This window comes from Eptesicus fuscus, chromosome 11, assembly GCF_027574615.1.
Source record: "Eptesicus fuscus isolate TK198812 chromosome 11, DD_ASM_mEF_20220401, whole genome shotgun sequence".
Lineage (NCBI taxonomy): Eukaryota > Metazoa > Chordata > Mammalia > Chiroptera > Vespertilionidae > Eptesicus > Eptesicus fuscus.
Window position 1 is genome coordinate 81,266,298 of NC_072483.1, and position 16,766 is coordinate 81,283,063.

The 16,766-nt window shown below is 44.6% G+C and overlaps 1 protein-coding gene and 1 long non-coding RNA gene across 6 annotated transcripts in view; one reads left to right on the forward strand and one right to left on the reverse strand.

Annotated features, from left to right (window-relative positions):
- The window catches only part of LOC114232859 (uncharacterized), a 34,747-nt gene extending 25,382 nt beyond the window's left edge, over positions 1-9,365 (reverse strand). The window contains exons 1-4 of one of the 5 annotated variants that reach the window (XR_008557390.1): positions 9,254-9,365; positions 7,900-8,000; positions 7,060-7,168; positions 6,156-6,619 (exon numbers count right to left, since the gene is read on the reverse strand). This is a non-coding gene — a long non-coding RNA (uncharacterized LOC114232859). Of the gene's footprint in view, positions 1-6,155; positions 6,620-7,059; positions 7,169-7,899; positions 8,030-8,165; positions 8,232-8,315; positions 8,621-9,253 lie in introns of those variants that run through there. The other 4 variants (XR_008557389.1, XR_008557391.1, XR_008557387.1 and 1 more) reach the window with 4 other exon arrangements.
- Positions 7,979-16,766, forward strand: part of INO80D (INO80 complex subunit D) — a 50,044-nt gene continuing 41,256 nt past the window's right edge. Inside the window, exon 1 of the mRNA XM_054722752.1 lies at positions 7,979-8,068. The gene's annotated coding sequence lies outside the window, so the exon portion shown is untranslated. The remainder of the gene's footprint in view (positions 8,069-16,766) is intronic.

Below are 16,766 nucleotides of genomic sequence, written 5' to 3' on the forward strand. Positions count from 1 at the left end.
GAGAAGTCCTATGTTTTCTTTCATCCTTTTGGCCACACAATGGCTCCTTCGTGTCTCTGAGATTTGGCAAGCTAAATTGCACGGACAAGCTGCATTTTGATGAGATAACCTATCCTGTGTCACATGTTCTCATCAGCCAACAAATCTGCTACAGATATGTTTAGTTTGGCCAGCAGTTAAAAGAAAAAAAAAAGGAAACAATATTTTTAAGCCCAATGCTCTCAAGTTCCTCTCTGCCCCCATCATTTTTATGGTCATCAGCCAGGCCAGTTCAGACCTTTATCTTATGCCTAGACTGGAAAGCCAATGAGGACAGGGAATGTCTTATTGACTACTTAATCACTGCAGGATGCTACAAATTTCAGCCTTGTAACATACAGTGAAGTCTTCACATTTTTTGTCCCAACCCACCAAAATACACATATACACATACGGAACTGGAAAGAGCTGTTTCGTGAAATAATACTTTGACGACAACAACTTTGGAGATTTTCTACTCTACATCATTCTAGTCTTCTAAATTTTTTTATTAATTGATTTGAGAGAGACACTGATTTGTTGTTCCACTTATTTATGCTTTCAATGGTTGATTCTTGTATGTGTCCTGGCCAGGGATCAAACCTGCAACCTTGGCTGTTAGGATGAAGATCCAACCAACTGAACTATCTGGCCAGGACCCTATTCTTTTTGCTAGGTCATAGCTGTTAAACTGATTTCTTAAGTTCCCTGTTTCAAACACACTATGCCACAGAGTTCAGGTGAGGTCTTTTGCTATTGTATCACCTAGTACCCTGGATAAGAAGACACCTGTAACCATTTTGTTAGAGCCAAGTGCTAGGGAAATGCCTAGCAGTCTGGCACACAGCTCAGTGAATAAATGCTTGTGGCTTTGTGTTAGCTGAGCCTGCTCTTACTGTGAAAATGTATAGTTCAATTGTATTTTTAAAAGTTACATTTTCATGTACTCAAGAGCACCAATAACTTTAATCAAGAAATCTCACATAAATCATGCAAGAAAATAGTAAATATGTAAGTAGGGTTCTAATTAATTTGGTATTTGTTCTCCAATACTTTAGTCATTGATCCTATAGCAGGGCCCTTTTCAGTTTTCTAATTAAAGTCCTACTCTGATTCCAACTTTCTTTGAATTCAGTGAAGAAAGAAATAGAAATTGACAGTTATGGAGTGCCTGCTATATATCAGATATTATACTACATATGGTGCTATAAATCATCTTATTCAAGCAATTGTAAAGAATGGGGACAATGAGGTTTGAAAAGGCTAGGGAACTTGCCCCAGTTTGTACAGCTAGTAAATAAATATTAGCTCTGAGATTCACACGTGGGTTCCTGATCTAAACCCCACACTTAGTCTACTACCTGACACTGTGCATTTTAAAACAATAAACTAGTACCTGTCCTATAATGTTAGTTGGAAGTATTACACATGTCAATCATCTACTATTCCCTTTGTGGGAGGACTCTTTTTGGAGATTTTTCGTAATTCTTTATATGCCTCATTGTCAAAAAATTCTTTCTTCTTCAATACCTCATATTGAAATGTAAATGCATTTCCTTCTTTAGAATGGCTAATGAAAGAGGCCTTAACTGGTCCCAATATTCTCCTGTTGTGTGTTCTATAGATACTCCTCCTGTACCTCCACTTTATATTTTTTAAGACTGTGATTGAGTCTGAATCAGGATAGCAAAAGCTCAGCTAAACTTAAAATTCTTTTTTTATAAATATTTTTACTGATTTCAGAGAGGAAGGGAAGGTGATAGAGAGACAGAAACATCAATGATGAGAGAGAATCATCCATCGGGGAGGGGAGGGGGGGGCGCGGATCAAGCCTGCAACCCAGGCATGTGTCCTTGGCTGGAATCGAACCCGGGACTCTTTAGCCCACAGGCCGACGCTCTATCCACCGAGCCAGACCAGCTAGGGCTTAAACTTAAAATTCTTTATTGCAGATTTTCAATTATCTGGATATTAACAAATATCTGGGAGGAAAATCAGTGGCCTGTTTCTGTTTTAATGAAAATATTTGATATGCCATAATCATAGTCTTCTTTCACCTTTTTCTATGTTGAATTCAACTTGTGACTAATACTTAGTCCACTGTCTTGGTGCTGTTTAAAAACAAAACAAAACAATACTCCCTGACCTTGAGCCGTACTGCCTGAAAGGTATTTATTGGCAATCAACCAATGAGAGCAGCTGGAGACCCTGCCTTGTGCCTTAAATGCACTATGCTGTTTAATCCTCACAATAACAGTGAGATCGGTACCATTATTATTCCTGTTTTTACAAATGAGGAAACTAAGAGGTTAAGAAGTAGTTGGCCCAGGTCATGGTACCAAGAAAAATGGTGGAGCCAAATTTCTAAGCCAGATGGCCTTGACTGGAGTTTGGGGTCTTAACCACTGCGCCTCTCTTGCATAAGAAGAACACAGGTAAGCAATGCCCCCATCCCACAAAACCTAGAAAACAACGCAAGGTATTAAAGTAAGAATAAGGTCACTAGAATCAGGTTGGCACCAGAACGCTTCAGGGACAAGATTTTGAGCAAGGCATCAAAGCAGGGTGGGATTTAATTGGCAGAGCTGAAAGCTGGGGCATCATGATAGACAAGAATGGCCAGGGCTTGTTGAGTGGGTAAGAAATAGCATCAGCCTAATGGACAAGGTTGGGTAATTTTTAATAGATTCTTATCTACTTCAGTCTCCTCATTTCTTTCTGGTTTTCCTTAAGAATAAAACAGCCTGGCCAGTGTGGCTCAGTGGTTGAGCATCAACCTATGAACCAGGAAGTCACGGTTCAATTCCCAGTCAGGGCACATGCCCAGGTTGTGGGCTCCATCCCCGGTAGGGGGTGTGCAAGAGGCAGCTGATCAATGATATCTCTCATCATTAATGTTTCTATCTCTCTCCCTCTTTCCTCTTCTCTGAAATCAATAAAAATATATTTTTAAAAAAATATTAAACAAAATGCAAATACCAACTGTAACATAATATAGCAACCAGATATGCATAAAATAGAAACACCAATGTATTCAATTAAGGTAAATAATACAATTTTTAGTTACTGACTGAGGTCTTTTTCTCCTGCCTGGTGTATTGTAACTGGCTTCCCCATTTTATATCTGATAATTTTCCTTACCTGAATTTAAATCAAACTATTTGAATTGTGTTAATCGTTACTCCTTATTTTGATTGAATGAGAAGATTTTCTCCTCCTTTTCCCAACCTTACTATTGAATTCTGGAAGTCTGTAATGAATATATGGCAAATACGTTATAGTACAGGAAGTCCAAACTTATTAATGGGCTGTGTTCCAGTAAATTAGTTGTTTGGAAACTGGAACTTATTTTCCCATGGAAATAGTGGGTAAGTTCCCAGAGGACCTATAAGAGCTTGTTAACCAGGAACGTGACAGAAATGACCACTGTCACCTTTGTGTTGAACTCTGCCTATTATTCCGGGGCTCTATGGATTTCTCTTCTTACTACAATGTGTTAGCTAAACCACCTCTCGGGACACAGATTTTTTCATTATAAATTATGGAAAAAGCTATCACTTATAATTCTACCCAGATCCAATCTTTAATACTGCTTCAGGGGTGTTTCTTTTCACTAATCATTACTTAAAACCTGACTTCAGGTGGAAAGTTGTTTTCCTTAGCCTACGGTCAGGAATCAGAAAAGTGGCCCAAGAATGCTCATAGCCTAGGCTGTGCCATCACCTTCTCTGCCTGCACCAGGATGAGAAGGCAGTGAAATGGCTCCAGGGACATGTCTCGCCCCTGCTGCTGCCCGTGACCATCTGGTTCCTAGGGGATATCTTTTGGCCCATGTGGGGATTTAAAAATAAAAGACTTTCTTGGTTTCTAAGTTGGCATCAGGTAATAGTCCCCAGGTTTCAGTGCCTGCCCCATGTTAGAACTTGGGAGATTACCCGATCGTGTGTGTTTTGACTATAGTTGAATCTATCATCATAATAATAGAGGAATGTGCAAATTAACTGGGACACCATCATGTCACATCCGAACAGCAGGGACCTGAGGCTGCACCCCTTGCCTGGTGGGGCTTGACGGGGGACCTCAGGCCATGCTCTCCGCCCAGCGGGCCTTGACAGAGAACTTGAGACTGCGTCCCCCACCTGACGCTGGGCTGGGGGACCTGAGGTTGCACCCCCACACCCGGAGAGGCTTGAGGGGGGTGGGGCTGGCTGGGGCTGGGTCTCCTGCGTTTTGGAAGTGCATGCAGGTGGTGGGCAAAGGACTTGACTCTAGGTCCCGTGGTGTGCCCCAGACTCTGACAGGAGGGAGATTTTCATAAACATTTTACTAATTTTCTTTCATCTCTGACACTTCTATTATAGAGAAAGGGCAAATAGCAATATTAAAATATTTCCTCTAATTCCCTCTTAATGTGCACAAATTTCGTGCACTTGGCCACTAGTATTACAGAAAATTAACACTTAAATAATCTAAAGCTACGATGTGGATATCTGCCAAATACAACGCTTGTCTCAGAAGCATTTCCTTGTAGGGCACAGTAACCACAATAAAACCAAAATCTTTGTTTTAGATAGAAACATTACCAGCAAATGTTTCCCAAACAGAAATACTTCAAGTGAAAAAAAAATTTGTGTCTATGGCCATCATAACAGTGTGGTTTTAAAAAACTTTAGCTTCTACACACATTTCACTTCTACCTTTTTACCTCGTTGGGAATTTTTTTACACTAGCTAGGGACTCTTTGTATGACTTTTGAGTCTGCCTTTAGAAATGTCAGAAAAAGCATTTGTATAACTAGGGAAGGTTTATATTTACAACCCTAGTCCTCCAAAAGACAAGCAAAACCCCCAATAAATTTGTATAACCATGTCTGCTGTCACATTTGCCATAAAGGCAGTGCATTTCAATTTAAAATACTTTTTTTTTTTTTACATCCTCCAAGCAATGGATAGGCTTAGACATTAGATTTCACAAAGATGAAATAAGCCACTGGTTAGGACTAATGAACGAAGAGGGCTCCAACTGCTGGGTGCTCAAAGTTTGTTTTTGGCAAAGAACATATGGCAGGAATTTAGCACTTCCAGGCACCTTGGAAAGTCTAGAGCAGGAGGAAGTTTTGAAATCTTACTGGAAAGCTTTAGAGCCAAGTAGGTCTACAGTACTTGAAAGTGAAGACAGTTATCTCAACTGTATTTAAAAGGAGAAAGAGAAAGGAGGAGGAAAGAAAGAAAAAATAATACTCTTGGGGGAATCAAATGAGAGCACATGCATAAAAGTGCCCAGCGAGGTTACCAAGATGCATTAGCTCCTCAATAATGTTAGCCAAATTTGAGTACTGGGAATTTTATTGGGCAAACAGGATTATTTAAGCTCAGTTATGTCAGTAGTTTTGTTAGCACCTGCAGCTTCTAGGAATTATAGAGACATCACACCTGCAATAAGTTCAATTACCAACTGAAATATTCACTGACCAATCAAATTCACCAATCCTATATAATAAAGAGCTAATATGCTAATTAGACTGGATGGTGGAACAACCTCTGATCTTCCCAGATGACCAGTGGGTGGGAGGCTGCCTTGCCTGAATTTCGTGCATCGGGCCTCTAGTATTGCAAATAAAGTGGGATTTCTTTCTTGGGTGGGTTATAATTCCTCAAGTCTGGGCTACTCAGCTCAGCTGGTGGATAAACATTATGGACTACAACCATGTACAAGTCAAGCTTTGAAACGCTAAGAATATGCACCATATCCCTATCCCCAGATACACATCATATAAACAAGTTTATTGGTCACTAGACGGATTGCATAAGTGGGTGCAGTCAGCACAAACACATCTTAATTTCTTAAAAAATTCAAAGCATTATCGATAAAGTCACGTCATATTCAAGGAACAAGTTGTTCAAAAAACACGTTTTTCAAGTCCATTAGAGAAGTGATTTCCTTGTTATGACAAATGTGTGTGATCTCCAAATGTTTAAAAAATTTGTAAATTGAACAAAACTTCACAACCCAAGTTTCCAAGATGATAAAAATCAGTTAATTTTAATTACTTTAGATTTTTCTACCAGAGAAAGAAAAAACCCCACAAAAGAACACCTCAACTATTCAGGTACACTGGCATTTGGGGGTGGGGGGGGGGGACACTTAGATGATAAAGATGGGGGTCAGCATGAAAATAACATGATACATGCATTATCCGAACTTACTTTAAAATTCTCAATTTGTAAGCTAAAAAAAAAAAAATAAACATTTTGAAGTGGAGTCATCAGTTATTTCTTAATGCATTGTAATAAATTTTAAATGAAAGAGACTCAAGGCAGTCATATCACAAATCAATTCCTATTAGGTGAGCCAACATGTGTCAGAACAATAACTAAGTATAAGACTCACCATGACCTGTAGAACAAACAAAATGATCCTCTGGTTATTTTCGAATATTCTCCTCTTTCTCACAAAAATAGCAAAGTATCTCTGCCCTTGACTCTCCTCCGGCAGGAGTTCTGTGGGAAGTGCTGCAAGTGGGCAGCACCTTTCTCTCCCACCACTGCGCCAGCTCCCTCAGCTCCCCGTAACTTAGATTCCATTTAGCTACTGAGCTTTGCTAATTAAAAAAAAAAAAGATCGATGACACCCACCATCCACCGCCGCGTATTAAAAGTAATTTATACAGCCTGGCAGCACACTGGAAGTTCTGAACAGACAACCTTTCAACTCTAACAAAAAAGGCACAGAAAGTGGACAGCAACATGTGCAATGTGCACCCAAGATGTACTCCTTAAAAAAAAAAAAATCTAAATAAATTAAAAAATCTTCAATGCCTGGAGAGGATGAATTCTTAATAAGTCATTTTACTTAAAAAAAATCTAAAGCGGTGGTCCAAATCTATTTCCAGTTTCACAGGAACCTTTCTTCCCGGGCAGACCCTCACAGAAGGAGATTTCCAGAAACGGGGTCAGTTGCACTTGAGTTGCCTGGACCCCCCCCCTGGTTGCTCTCTGCCTGGACGGCATTTCCCGGTGGAAAACGCACATGTGTCTGTACCTGCCTTCCCGGGCAGTCCATGAGGTTTGATGCACATGGCTTTGAGGAAAGGAGACAAAAAGACACCCCTTGGCAACCGTCCTTCAGCAATCTCAGCTTTCAGGGAGATCTATAGAAACACAACATTTTACGTAGAATATAAAGACACGAATATCCTTCCACAAAAACACATTAAACAGATAAACAGGCACATCATGACCAAGTGGCTATGAAGTCTGTTGAAGTACACCTTTACACACTGACCACCAGACACTGAACTTTTACATCTGTAACGGAGGGGGAAAAAAAAAAATCATGATGAGCCTGAAACACACACACACACAAACCTTAAAATACCACCGACACTTACATGGGAAAACAGAAAACAGCCATCACCGGGAGCCCGGGGTCCTGGGAAGATTTCTTCCCACCAGAAGATGCAGACACGCTGCCCCCCGGGCGCCCACGGGCACGCTTCTCCAGCAGCTCCCCCCGTTTCCTGGCCCGCTTCCCCCCCGCCCCCCCACCCAGGCGCCGGTGTGGACGGCCGGGGTGCCCTTTCCCCCCGAGATGAGAAGCCGAAATCTGTCCTTGGTCGGGCGCGGGTGCACTTGTCCCCCCGGCCCCCCTTCCCCGGCCGCCAAGATGGTAGGAAAGTTGTCGTTTCGGAGGCCGGGGAGCGGCCGGGTGGTGTTATGTCCCCGCAGTGCCTGTAGTGGTGCTGTAGGAGGCTGCCGCCCCTTCTAGCGCAGCCGGCAGCCCTGCCTTCTTGGCTGGCGAGGAGATTCAGGGATTTCCCCTTAATAATCACCGACCCCGGGAGCACTTTTGAGTTTCCCAAATAAAAAATATGATCCTCACCCCTCTCGCCTGACAGGGACAGGCTCTCGCCGGAGCCCAGTGGGGAGCGGCCGCAGCGCCGCCGAGCTTCCGAGGCCATCGCCAGCGCCTCTCACTCTGATCTGTCAGGCCGGCCGAGGAACAGGGGGGAAGGAGGAAAAAAAAAAAAAAAAAAAAAAGCAGCTGAAAGGTAAGCAGAGGCGGCCCCAGGCCCGGCCCACATCCCCGGGCTCCCGTAGGGCGGCGGGCTGGGCCGCGCAGGCAGGGCGGGCGGCGAGCGCGCGTACGTGAGGCCGGGGCTTCGGCGGCCCACGCCGGGCCCGGGACGGAGAATGAAAGGGTGAGGGGGGCCGGCGCCGGGGCGGCGGGGCAGGGGGCCCGGGGGGCCTGGGGGGGGGGGGTGCCCGCGGGCGGGGACGGCGGGCGGGCGGGCGGACCGGGTCCTGCGGGGCCGGAGCGGAGCGAGCGGCGCGGCCTGCGGGCCGGGGTGGGGTGCGGGGCGGGGGTGCCGGCTAGGCCTCGGGCCGGCGGGGCCCCGTGGCGACCGCGCCCTGCCCCGCACCCGGGGCTCCCCGCGCCCCCGCGGGTCCCCGCGGCCTCCGGGCGGGACGGCGGCGCTGTGGGGCCGGGACCTGCGCCGGCCGGAGTCCCCCGCGGGCGCTAGGCCCGGGCGGCCGGAACGGGGCGCGCCGGGGCCTAGGAGTGGGGAGCGGCGCCCCCGCCTCCCCCCGCCCGGCGCCCCCGCCTCCCCCCGCCCGGCGCCCCCCTCCCCCGGACCCCCGCCGGCGCCCCCGCCCCCACCCGGGAAGAGTTGTGTGTGCTCGGCCCCCTCCTCCGCGCCGGCGGCCTGGCGGGGCGGGGCGGGCGGGCGGGCGGCCTGGCGGGCGTGGGGTGGGGTGGCGGGGCGGCGAGGAGTCAGGTGCAGCCGCGGCCCGGAAAGTTTCCTTTTAGGCCCGAATGGGGGGCTGCCCTCCTTTCGGGGAGCCCTGGCGCTAGCGCTCGCGACCCCCGAGGGCGTGGGGGAGAGCACTCGGCTATTTGGAAACTCTGGGCCAGTTCCTGTCCGTGAAGGTACTCCGCCCCTGCACCCCTCGCCACCCCGCGCCCCACCCCGCGCCCCGCGAGCCCCGCCGGGCTGCCAACTCCAGCCCACCCCCGGGAGCCCGGCTGGCGAGGGCCTGCTCGTCCCGGGCGGAAAAGTTTCCCCGGGATTGCCCTCCGCTTGTGCGTTAGTGCCCGGGGTGTGGGCGGTGGGTTCAGGTGGGCTTTCTGTGGGCGCCAGCGTTCCGCGTCGCCTTTTTTTAGCCCGGACACCGGGGCGGTTACTTTCCGATCTGGCAGCGCCCCCCCCCCCACCCCCACACCCCACACACACCCCCTTTCACCCCGGATTCCTCCGGGTCTCCGGCCCCGCGGGAGGGCGTGGGCGGCGGGGACCCCGTCAGGGCGCGGGGCTGGGTGTGTGCAGCCGCCCCCCGAGGTGGGAGTTTCCCGTCCGGTGTGGTCACTGTCCGGGGAGCCGAACACGTGAACAGCCCGGGGTGGGGGGGGGGGGCGGGGGGACCCTGGTTGTCAGTTCGCGTGGGAGCAGGAAAAACGGGGAGGTAGAGGAGGTGGGCAGGGCACCTCCTGAAACACGGCTTAAGGATCCGTAGTTGGTGGCTCCTGATAACTCTTTGCGTTTCTGGGGTCTCTTCTCTGCGGCCCCAGCCGTGGGGAAGATGGGGGTGTAAGGGAAATTGGGGATTGCTGCCGCTCCGGAGGGTCTGCGGGGGAGCCCTCGGGGGACGGAGCCTAGCGGACGCCGTGTTTTCTCTGCCTTCTGTGTTCAAGCGCGTTCAATGTTAGCTCTGTTTGGGGGCCGTGAGCTTTTGAAAGGGTTTTGTTTGCTTGTTTTGTTTTAGTTGAAAACTTACATTTCCCCATCTAGAGGTCCTGGTTTCCAGGGATGGGATGTTTCCGGTGGCTGCACTTCACCTCCTTCTGGGGGTGCTTTAGTATGGAAGTTGGAATGTTAATGCACCCTGCCCCCCGCGACCAGCCTCCGGGATGGGCAGGTTTGGAGAGGTGCTTTTTCCTCTTTTCATTTGTTCTTCCCTCCCCCCCGCCCTTGGTGGGGGACCCCGGGCAGGATGCTGGGTGTGTTTGCATGAGCGTCCTGCCTGCTGGCAGCCTGGCGTTGGCCGGCTGGGGTGCTCCACCTTCCGACCACCGACCCCCAGAGCACAGTGACCCCGTGCACGGGGCCCTGGCGGAGCAGTGGAGGGGTGACCCCGGACTCGGTCCGTGCTGACTTCTGGCAGGCATGGGAGGGTGAGACTCCTGGGAGCCTTACTGAGTCTTTTCCTTTTGTCTGCCTGACTTAAAACTACTTCTGTTTTCCCACCGCGAGAGAGGTCCAGCATTTAGCATTGCTCTGAAGGAAGGCGTGATATTTGAGGTGATGTGGATGGCGTACAAAATATGCAAATTACAGTTAATGGTTGTTTAACTTTATTGATTAATTGAAATTGCTTATTGACTTGGACGTGTTTATGGACGTGTGTACCCAAAATGGTTACTTCTGTTGGAGTTTGGCATTTTTTAGAGCATATTGGTTGGAGGAAATCACTCAATGAGTCTCTTTGCACAACATTTTAAGGTTTAAAAAAAAAAAATCCCTTTGCCTCATAATTCAATATTTTAAAGATACAGGTTGAACTTCACATTCCTAAGCTTTAAAAAACTATATGTATAAATCCCAAAAGTTTTGTACTTTTTCCACCCTGTTACAAAATATGTTAATTTCTTAATTTAATTGCCTCAAGGACTTTATTCCTGAAGAAATGGTGGGGTTTATTTTCAAAAGCTACATTTTATTTGAAACGAATAAGAGACTTCAGGGCAAATACGGAATTAATTTTAAATTGCGAAGGTGAGATACTTTTTTACTCTTAAACATTTAGTTCCAAAAATAAATATTTATTTTGATTTATAAGTCTGAAAGAATCAATTTTTCTTTCCTCTGAAAGATTGTGGAAGGAAATTTGAATACCCCACCCCAACTATTTTTCTCAGCAAATCATGTCACTGCTATTCTTAGAGAAATGAAATTTTGATTTTGATGGATTTTAAAATTTCTAAGTCAGAGCACCCAGAATTAAACAAGTCATTAAAAAAAAAAATGCTGATCCATTCATTCTTATTTGAGATGTTCCCCCAGGGTTAGCAGCTTTCACTCTCCAGGTTTGGAACAATAGTTATGGATATTGAGAGGCCATTTATTTCTGAATACAGTTAACAGTCCCTTGGTCTTGTAACCCGGTCTCTCCCCACACGCACTTGGTAACTTGTAAGCAATAGGTAGATAGGTGAGAATGGGTTGGAAGCAGCAAATTGTCCCCAAAAGCAGATACTCCACTGCATATACAATGGAGTCACATCCAAGCCCATTTAATTTATGCTAATGTAACTCTGTTTGTCCCAGAGCTCTGACTGTAATGCTGATTTTAGACAATACTTCTGGCTATTTTGAGACACGTGTAAAGATACTCTGCACTAAAACTTCAAGTTAAAATCTAGAGCCTCTCTTTTCCCTCATTGCACTAAAGATGCCAGGCTCCTAGGTTCTGATGGTTTTTAAGACAGCTCTTCAGTTCAAAAAATTTTTTTCAGTTCGATTTTATTTGTAGCATGAAATGCTACAGTCAGACACAAATTTGGACTGGGCTTTGGATTCTCATCCCAGCTCTTCCAGTGGATGGGTTACTTCCTCTTTGGTTAGTTTATCTGTGAAATAGAAATACCCCCTTTTGAGGTAAAGATTAGATGAGATAGCCCATTGTTATAATGTTATGGTCATAAGGAAACCCCTCTAATGTGTGAAATGATTATTGTATGAAATGTTGGGCAGATAATTAATTGGGACACCCATGTGCTTGGCTCTTAGTTGGTGCTCCTTAAATATTAATTCCCCGAGCCCACCTCACCTTTCTGTTCGCGCCATCTGAAAAGCGTTTCTCTTATTTGTTTGTTTGCTTTTTTTCTGACTAAAAGTAATACATTCTCATATTCATTCCACTCAGATTTATCCCAGGAGATAACCATTGTTAACATGTTGTGTTTTGTTTTGTGTGTGCATACAACATAAACACAATCTGAGGATTTTTCCATTTAACAATGTTGTGTAGTTTTTTGTTGGTTAAAGCTTGGGCTCAGGAGTTAAACTGGCCTTGAATCCTACCTTTGTGATTTGGACAAATTACTTAATCTCATTCTCAGTTTTCTCATCTGTGAGAGAAGGTGATAATAATACCTTCTTCATTGGGTTGCTGTGATGGTTAAATGAGGAATTGCACACAAAGCCCTTAGAACGGTGCCTGGTGCAGGACCTTTTGGTAGTGTTTTCCTCTAAAGAGTTTCAGTACTTTCCATGTGATTTTTTTTTTTTTAATCTGAATGAGTTCTTGATTCAGTATATATACTAAACTAATAATACTAGTGAGTATTGAGTGCAGATAGAATGTTATAATTACCTTCATGGGGCAAATAAGTATTTTTGTGCCAGTAGGAAATTAGCAGTATATTCATAGAAACTTTCAGCAGCTTGATATTAGTGTAGCCTCTGCTTTTGAATTCTGTGAGTGGGCAAGAAGGTGGGTTTTCTTTTACTTCCAGCTCTTCCTCTAAAACTCTTTTAGTTATCTCCCTGCTGCCTGGGTGTGTGTGGCCTGACCTTGGGAGGGTGGGGTGTTGAGGTGATGGCAGGCGTTGTTGGAGCCTTGCTGTTTCATTCATTTAACTGTAACAGTGGGCCCCGCAATACAAAGACACGTTCTCTGCCCTTGAGGAGTTTTTAGTCTAGTGGAGAAGGAAAAAAACCGCTGACTTATACAACCTTGGATGATAAGGGAGAGGTTCTCCCCGAGGCCTGGAGGCTGGAAAGCTATTTATTCTGGCTGCCCTGGGGCAACCCTTAAAGTGAGGACTTTCCTGGGGTGTTTCTGTGCTAAGCAAACGGGAAGTTTTAGGAAGGCACTTCTGAGGGTGGGACCTGAAAGTATGAATAAATGCCGGAGGACACAAAAGTGTTCAGTGTTGCAAATTATGGGAGTTGTAGGAAGAGCAATAAATAGTGCAAGAGGGAGAAGTCAGCCTGGCCAGATCCTAAGGAATTGATGTTTGGATTCCTTTTACAATTATGAGCAGACCTTGAAGCCTTTGGCTAAATAAGTTATTCGCATTTTTGAGAACTTGAGTTGTACAAAGGGTGGAATAAAGGAGGGCAAGACTGGAATTAGACCCAGCGCTGCTGAGAAGAGATTGAAGGTTTGAACTGTGGTGGTGGCAATGGCACCAGAGATGGAGCGAAGTGGAGAGGTTACCAAGGTAAAGTGGCTGCCTAGGCTGACCGGATGTAGATTTGGGAATCATCCTTGTACAGATAACAGCTGGAGTTGTAGAAGGAGAAAAATTTGTCCTTAATCTTTTTTTTGAGACTGATGAACTTTACCGACTCTTGTCCAGAAAAATGCACTTATTCACATTAACAGTTTTGTACATTTGGTTTGAAATCTGGGATAATAACCTAATCTTGGGGTAGATGTAGAGTAGAAATGAAAATGAAAGCTTGTGGAAGTGTCTTGTTTGACTCACACTTTGTGTGTGTTTGTGTGTGACTTGATCACTGCCATTTCATAGATTTATAAAATAAATTTCTCAAGGTAATACTGTGGTAGGTGGCAGGAATGGCACAGGGTGTTGACCAGTGGGGTCAGACTGGACCTGGGTTCAGCAACCTTGGTACTTGAGTTCTTAGCAACAAAAAGCCAAGACATCATAGATGTAGAAAAAGTAATTCCTAGAAGAAATGGGCTTAGGAAACAAGTTATAGAGGTACAGGAGGGGCCCTTGGAGCTGAAGAGTGGAGATTTCAGGGGAGGTCCCAGGAGGAGATCTCAGTAGAATATTCAGCAGCTCTCCAGGTGTGTCCTTTCCGGGCTGTGGTCTCCTGTGGCACCAGGGCAGGGGGTCGTTCAGTGCAGCAGGTCCTGATATCAGCTGTGGCTGGTTTTGCTGCTTTTCTGGGCCTGGAGCTGAAATACAGCTGAGACCTAGATGTTATCTCTAGGGAGGAAAGGTCAGGGGGTCCAAACCGCGTGACCAGCAATTTGCTAGGGGAGGAAAGGCCACCCTGAGGGCAAGGTCCCACCCTACATTTTGTCCTTCGCTAGGCACCCAGGGCTTTCCACCCCGGTGACACGGCCCAGGGTTCTTGCTCTGCTCCTGTCTGTCTAACTGCCTACCACAATACATTTTGAATTTAACGGGTTTTAATGAGCTGCTGACATGAAAAAGATTAAAATATTTTGTGGGATTATTTGGAATTTTATCTTCCTTTGAAAAATTGGAAGATCTAGAAACTCTGGGTCTGCTTTTTATTTATTTGTGTTTTTTTTAATTAATTGCATCAATTTACTGGAACTGGTTTAAGTCAGTCCCCTTGAGAGGAGCAAAGTTTGCCACAGTCTGCCCCTGGCCCACCCTGCTGGCCCATGTAGGTATTTCATCTTGCATCCCTAAAACAAGGGAAAGAGGATCTTTGGGAATATTGACGCTTGAGTGTGGGGGCAAGAGAAACGAAGTCACTAGGCAGCCAGGAAGATTTTCTTTTTTCAGGAAGATTTTCAAGAAAGGGAAAGTGTCCAGCAGAATCGAATGCTGCAGAGAGGTCAAGTAAGAGATGGAATAGTGTATGTGGAGTTTAGCAACAAAGAGGACATTAGTTTCAGATTTGTAGAACAAAAGAACTTTGAGGATTATAGCTACAACTTTTTTCTTCTTGTGCTGCAATATAGGGTTTCCATAACAATTGAGAGTGACTGTGGCATGGACAGGAACTCAGAAGGCATTTGTTGTAAAGGATGATTTATTTACTGGAGCTAATAATGCTGTAACCAAGTCAGACACTGCTCTGCTAGTTATTTCCATCACAAGAACAACAGTATAGAGATGCTGTATAGAAGGTAGACATTATTTTTAATATGGATTATAGGGAAGAATTCTCAGTGGATTCTATTAGCATAGCCCCCAAAAGGGTGGGAGGGCCTGACTTAATGGAGAGTTACACTGTACCATTCAGAAAACCACTAGCAGCTGGAGAATGCATTTTAGTTCTGCAGATTGTAGATTAAAATGATAATACTAATAAACTACTACTTACAGCTTCTAATAGTTAACATTAAGTGATTACTGTGTGCTTGATACCATGCTAAGCATGGTTCGTGAAATGCCTAATTTAATTCTAAACAACTCCATGACTATTGTAATCTTGCCTTACATATGAGAAAACTGAAACCTAAGTTACTTGCCCAAAGTCATAGACCTAGTAATTAGGAGAACCAGAATTGAGTGCCATCTCTGATACCCACTAGAGACAGTAAGTGCTCTCAACTTCTGCAGCACTCTCCTTTACCTTTCTGATAAATCAGGTGAGGAACTCACCTACTGTAAAGGCCATTTAATTTAAATTCATAAGCAAACTTATTTGTCAAGTGCAGCTTGGAATATAATAGACATTCAATAGCATTTATTTGATTTATTTAAAAATATTTAGTTTGAACTTTATACTGAATATTGTTCATATTTTTGGGTGATAGGACGTTTTTCTTCCCATCAGTTGACTTTCATTATTTCTAATTTTACTGCTTTTCACATTAGTATGTGGGATGTTAGTGCTTTTTTTTTTAATTAATATACTTATCTGTTTAGTATTTTATTTCACTTTTTTGCTCTACAAAGTTGAATTAAAAGTCTTCATAAAAAGCTTAAAATGCGAGAGGTAGAGAAGCTTTTTTAAAGACTGGAAAGTGACTCTGGGGTAAGTAACTATTCTTTTCATTTCTATTAAATATATAAAAAAACTAATATTCTGAGAATTTAGGTCCATGCTGGATTTAAAAAATTGTAAGGTGTGTTGTAGGTCTAGGCCCGTGGTCGGCAAACTGCGGCTTGCGAGCCACATGCGGCTCTTTGGCCCTTGAGTGTGCCTCTTCCACAAAACACCACGGCCTGGGCGAGTCTATTTTGAAGAAGTGGCGTTAGAAGAAGTTTAAGTTTAAAAAATTTGGCTCTCAAAAGAAATTTCAATCGTTGTACTGTTGATATTTGACTCTGTTGGCTAATGAGTTTGCCGACCACTGGTCTAGGCTGTTAAAAGGGGGTAGAATATAAAATTACAGATTGGCAATTAGGGAAAAATGCTGTGGCGGTGAAATGAACATGCTTCTGAAACCCGAGACTCAAAAGAACAGTCATGACGTATAGAGATCCCACGTGGAGGTGGTGCAGCAGCAGTCCCAAAGAGAGGAATGTTCATATTTGTTGTCCAATTGGATTATGGTTGCTGTTGGAAGACTGAAAGGGCTGTAGGTGCTTTTGTTATAAGCTTACATGTCTTACTTTTGTCCCCTGCTAACGTCTCTGTATTTGCAAGATGAAAGAAACTATAAAAATGAATTGTTTCATTTTCCAGTTAAACTCAGCATAGAATATCAAGGAGGATTGTGTGTGTTTTTGTTGTTGTTGTTGTTTTCAATATTTAACACCTAACCATATTTTTTACTTTTGAATTTTGGTATATGGGTATGTTTACCATGGAGATATTCTTTCTGTGAGACTATTCTCAATGTCGTTGTTTTTGCTTTTGGTAATAATAAGAGTTTCTATTTTGCTGCCACTCTAAAGTGCTTAATTATCTGCATTCCCCTCCTTAAGGGAGCATATATCTGTTATATTCTAAGCAAATTATTTCCATGGTTGAAGAAAATATCTACTTATAGTTGTCTCATTAGGATTTTTTTCCTTCCTCTTTTAAGTGATAGTTAACATGTGTTAAAAGGTAGAGCTTA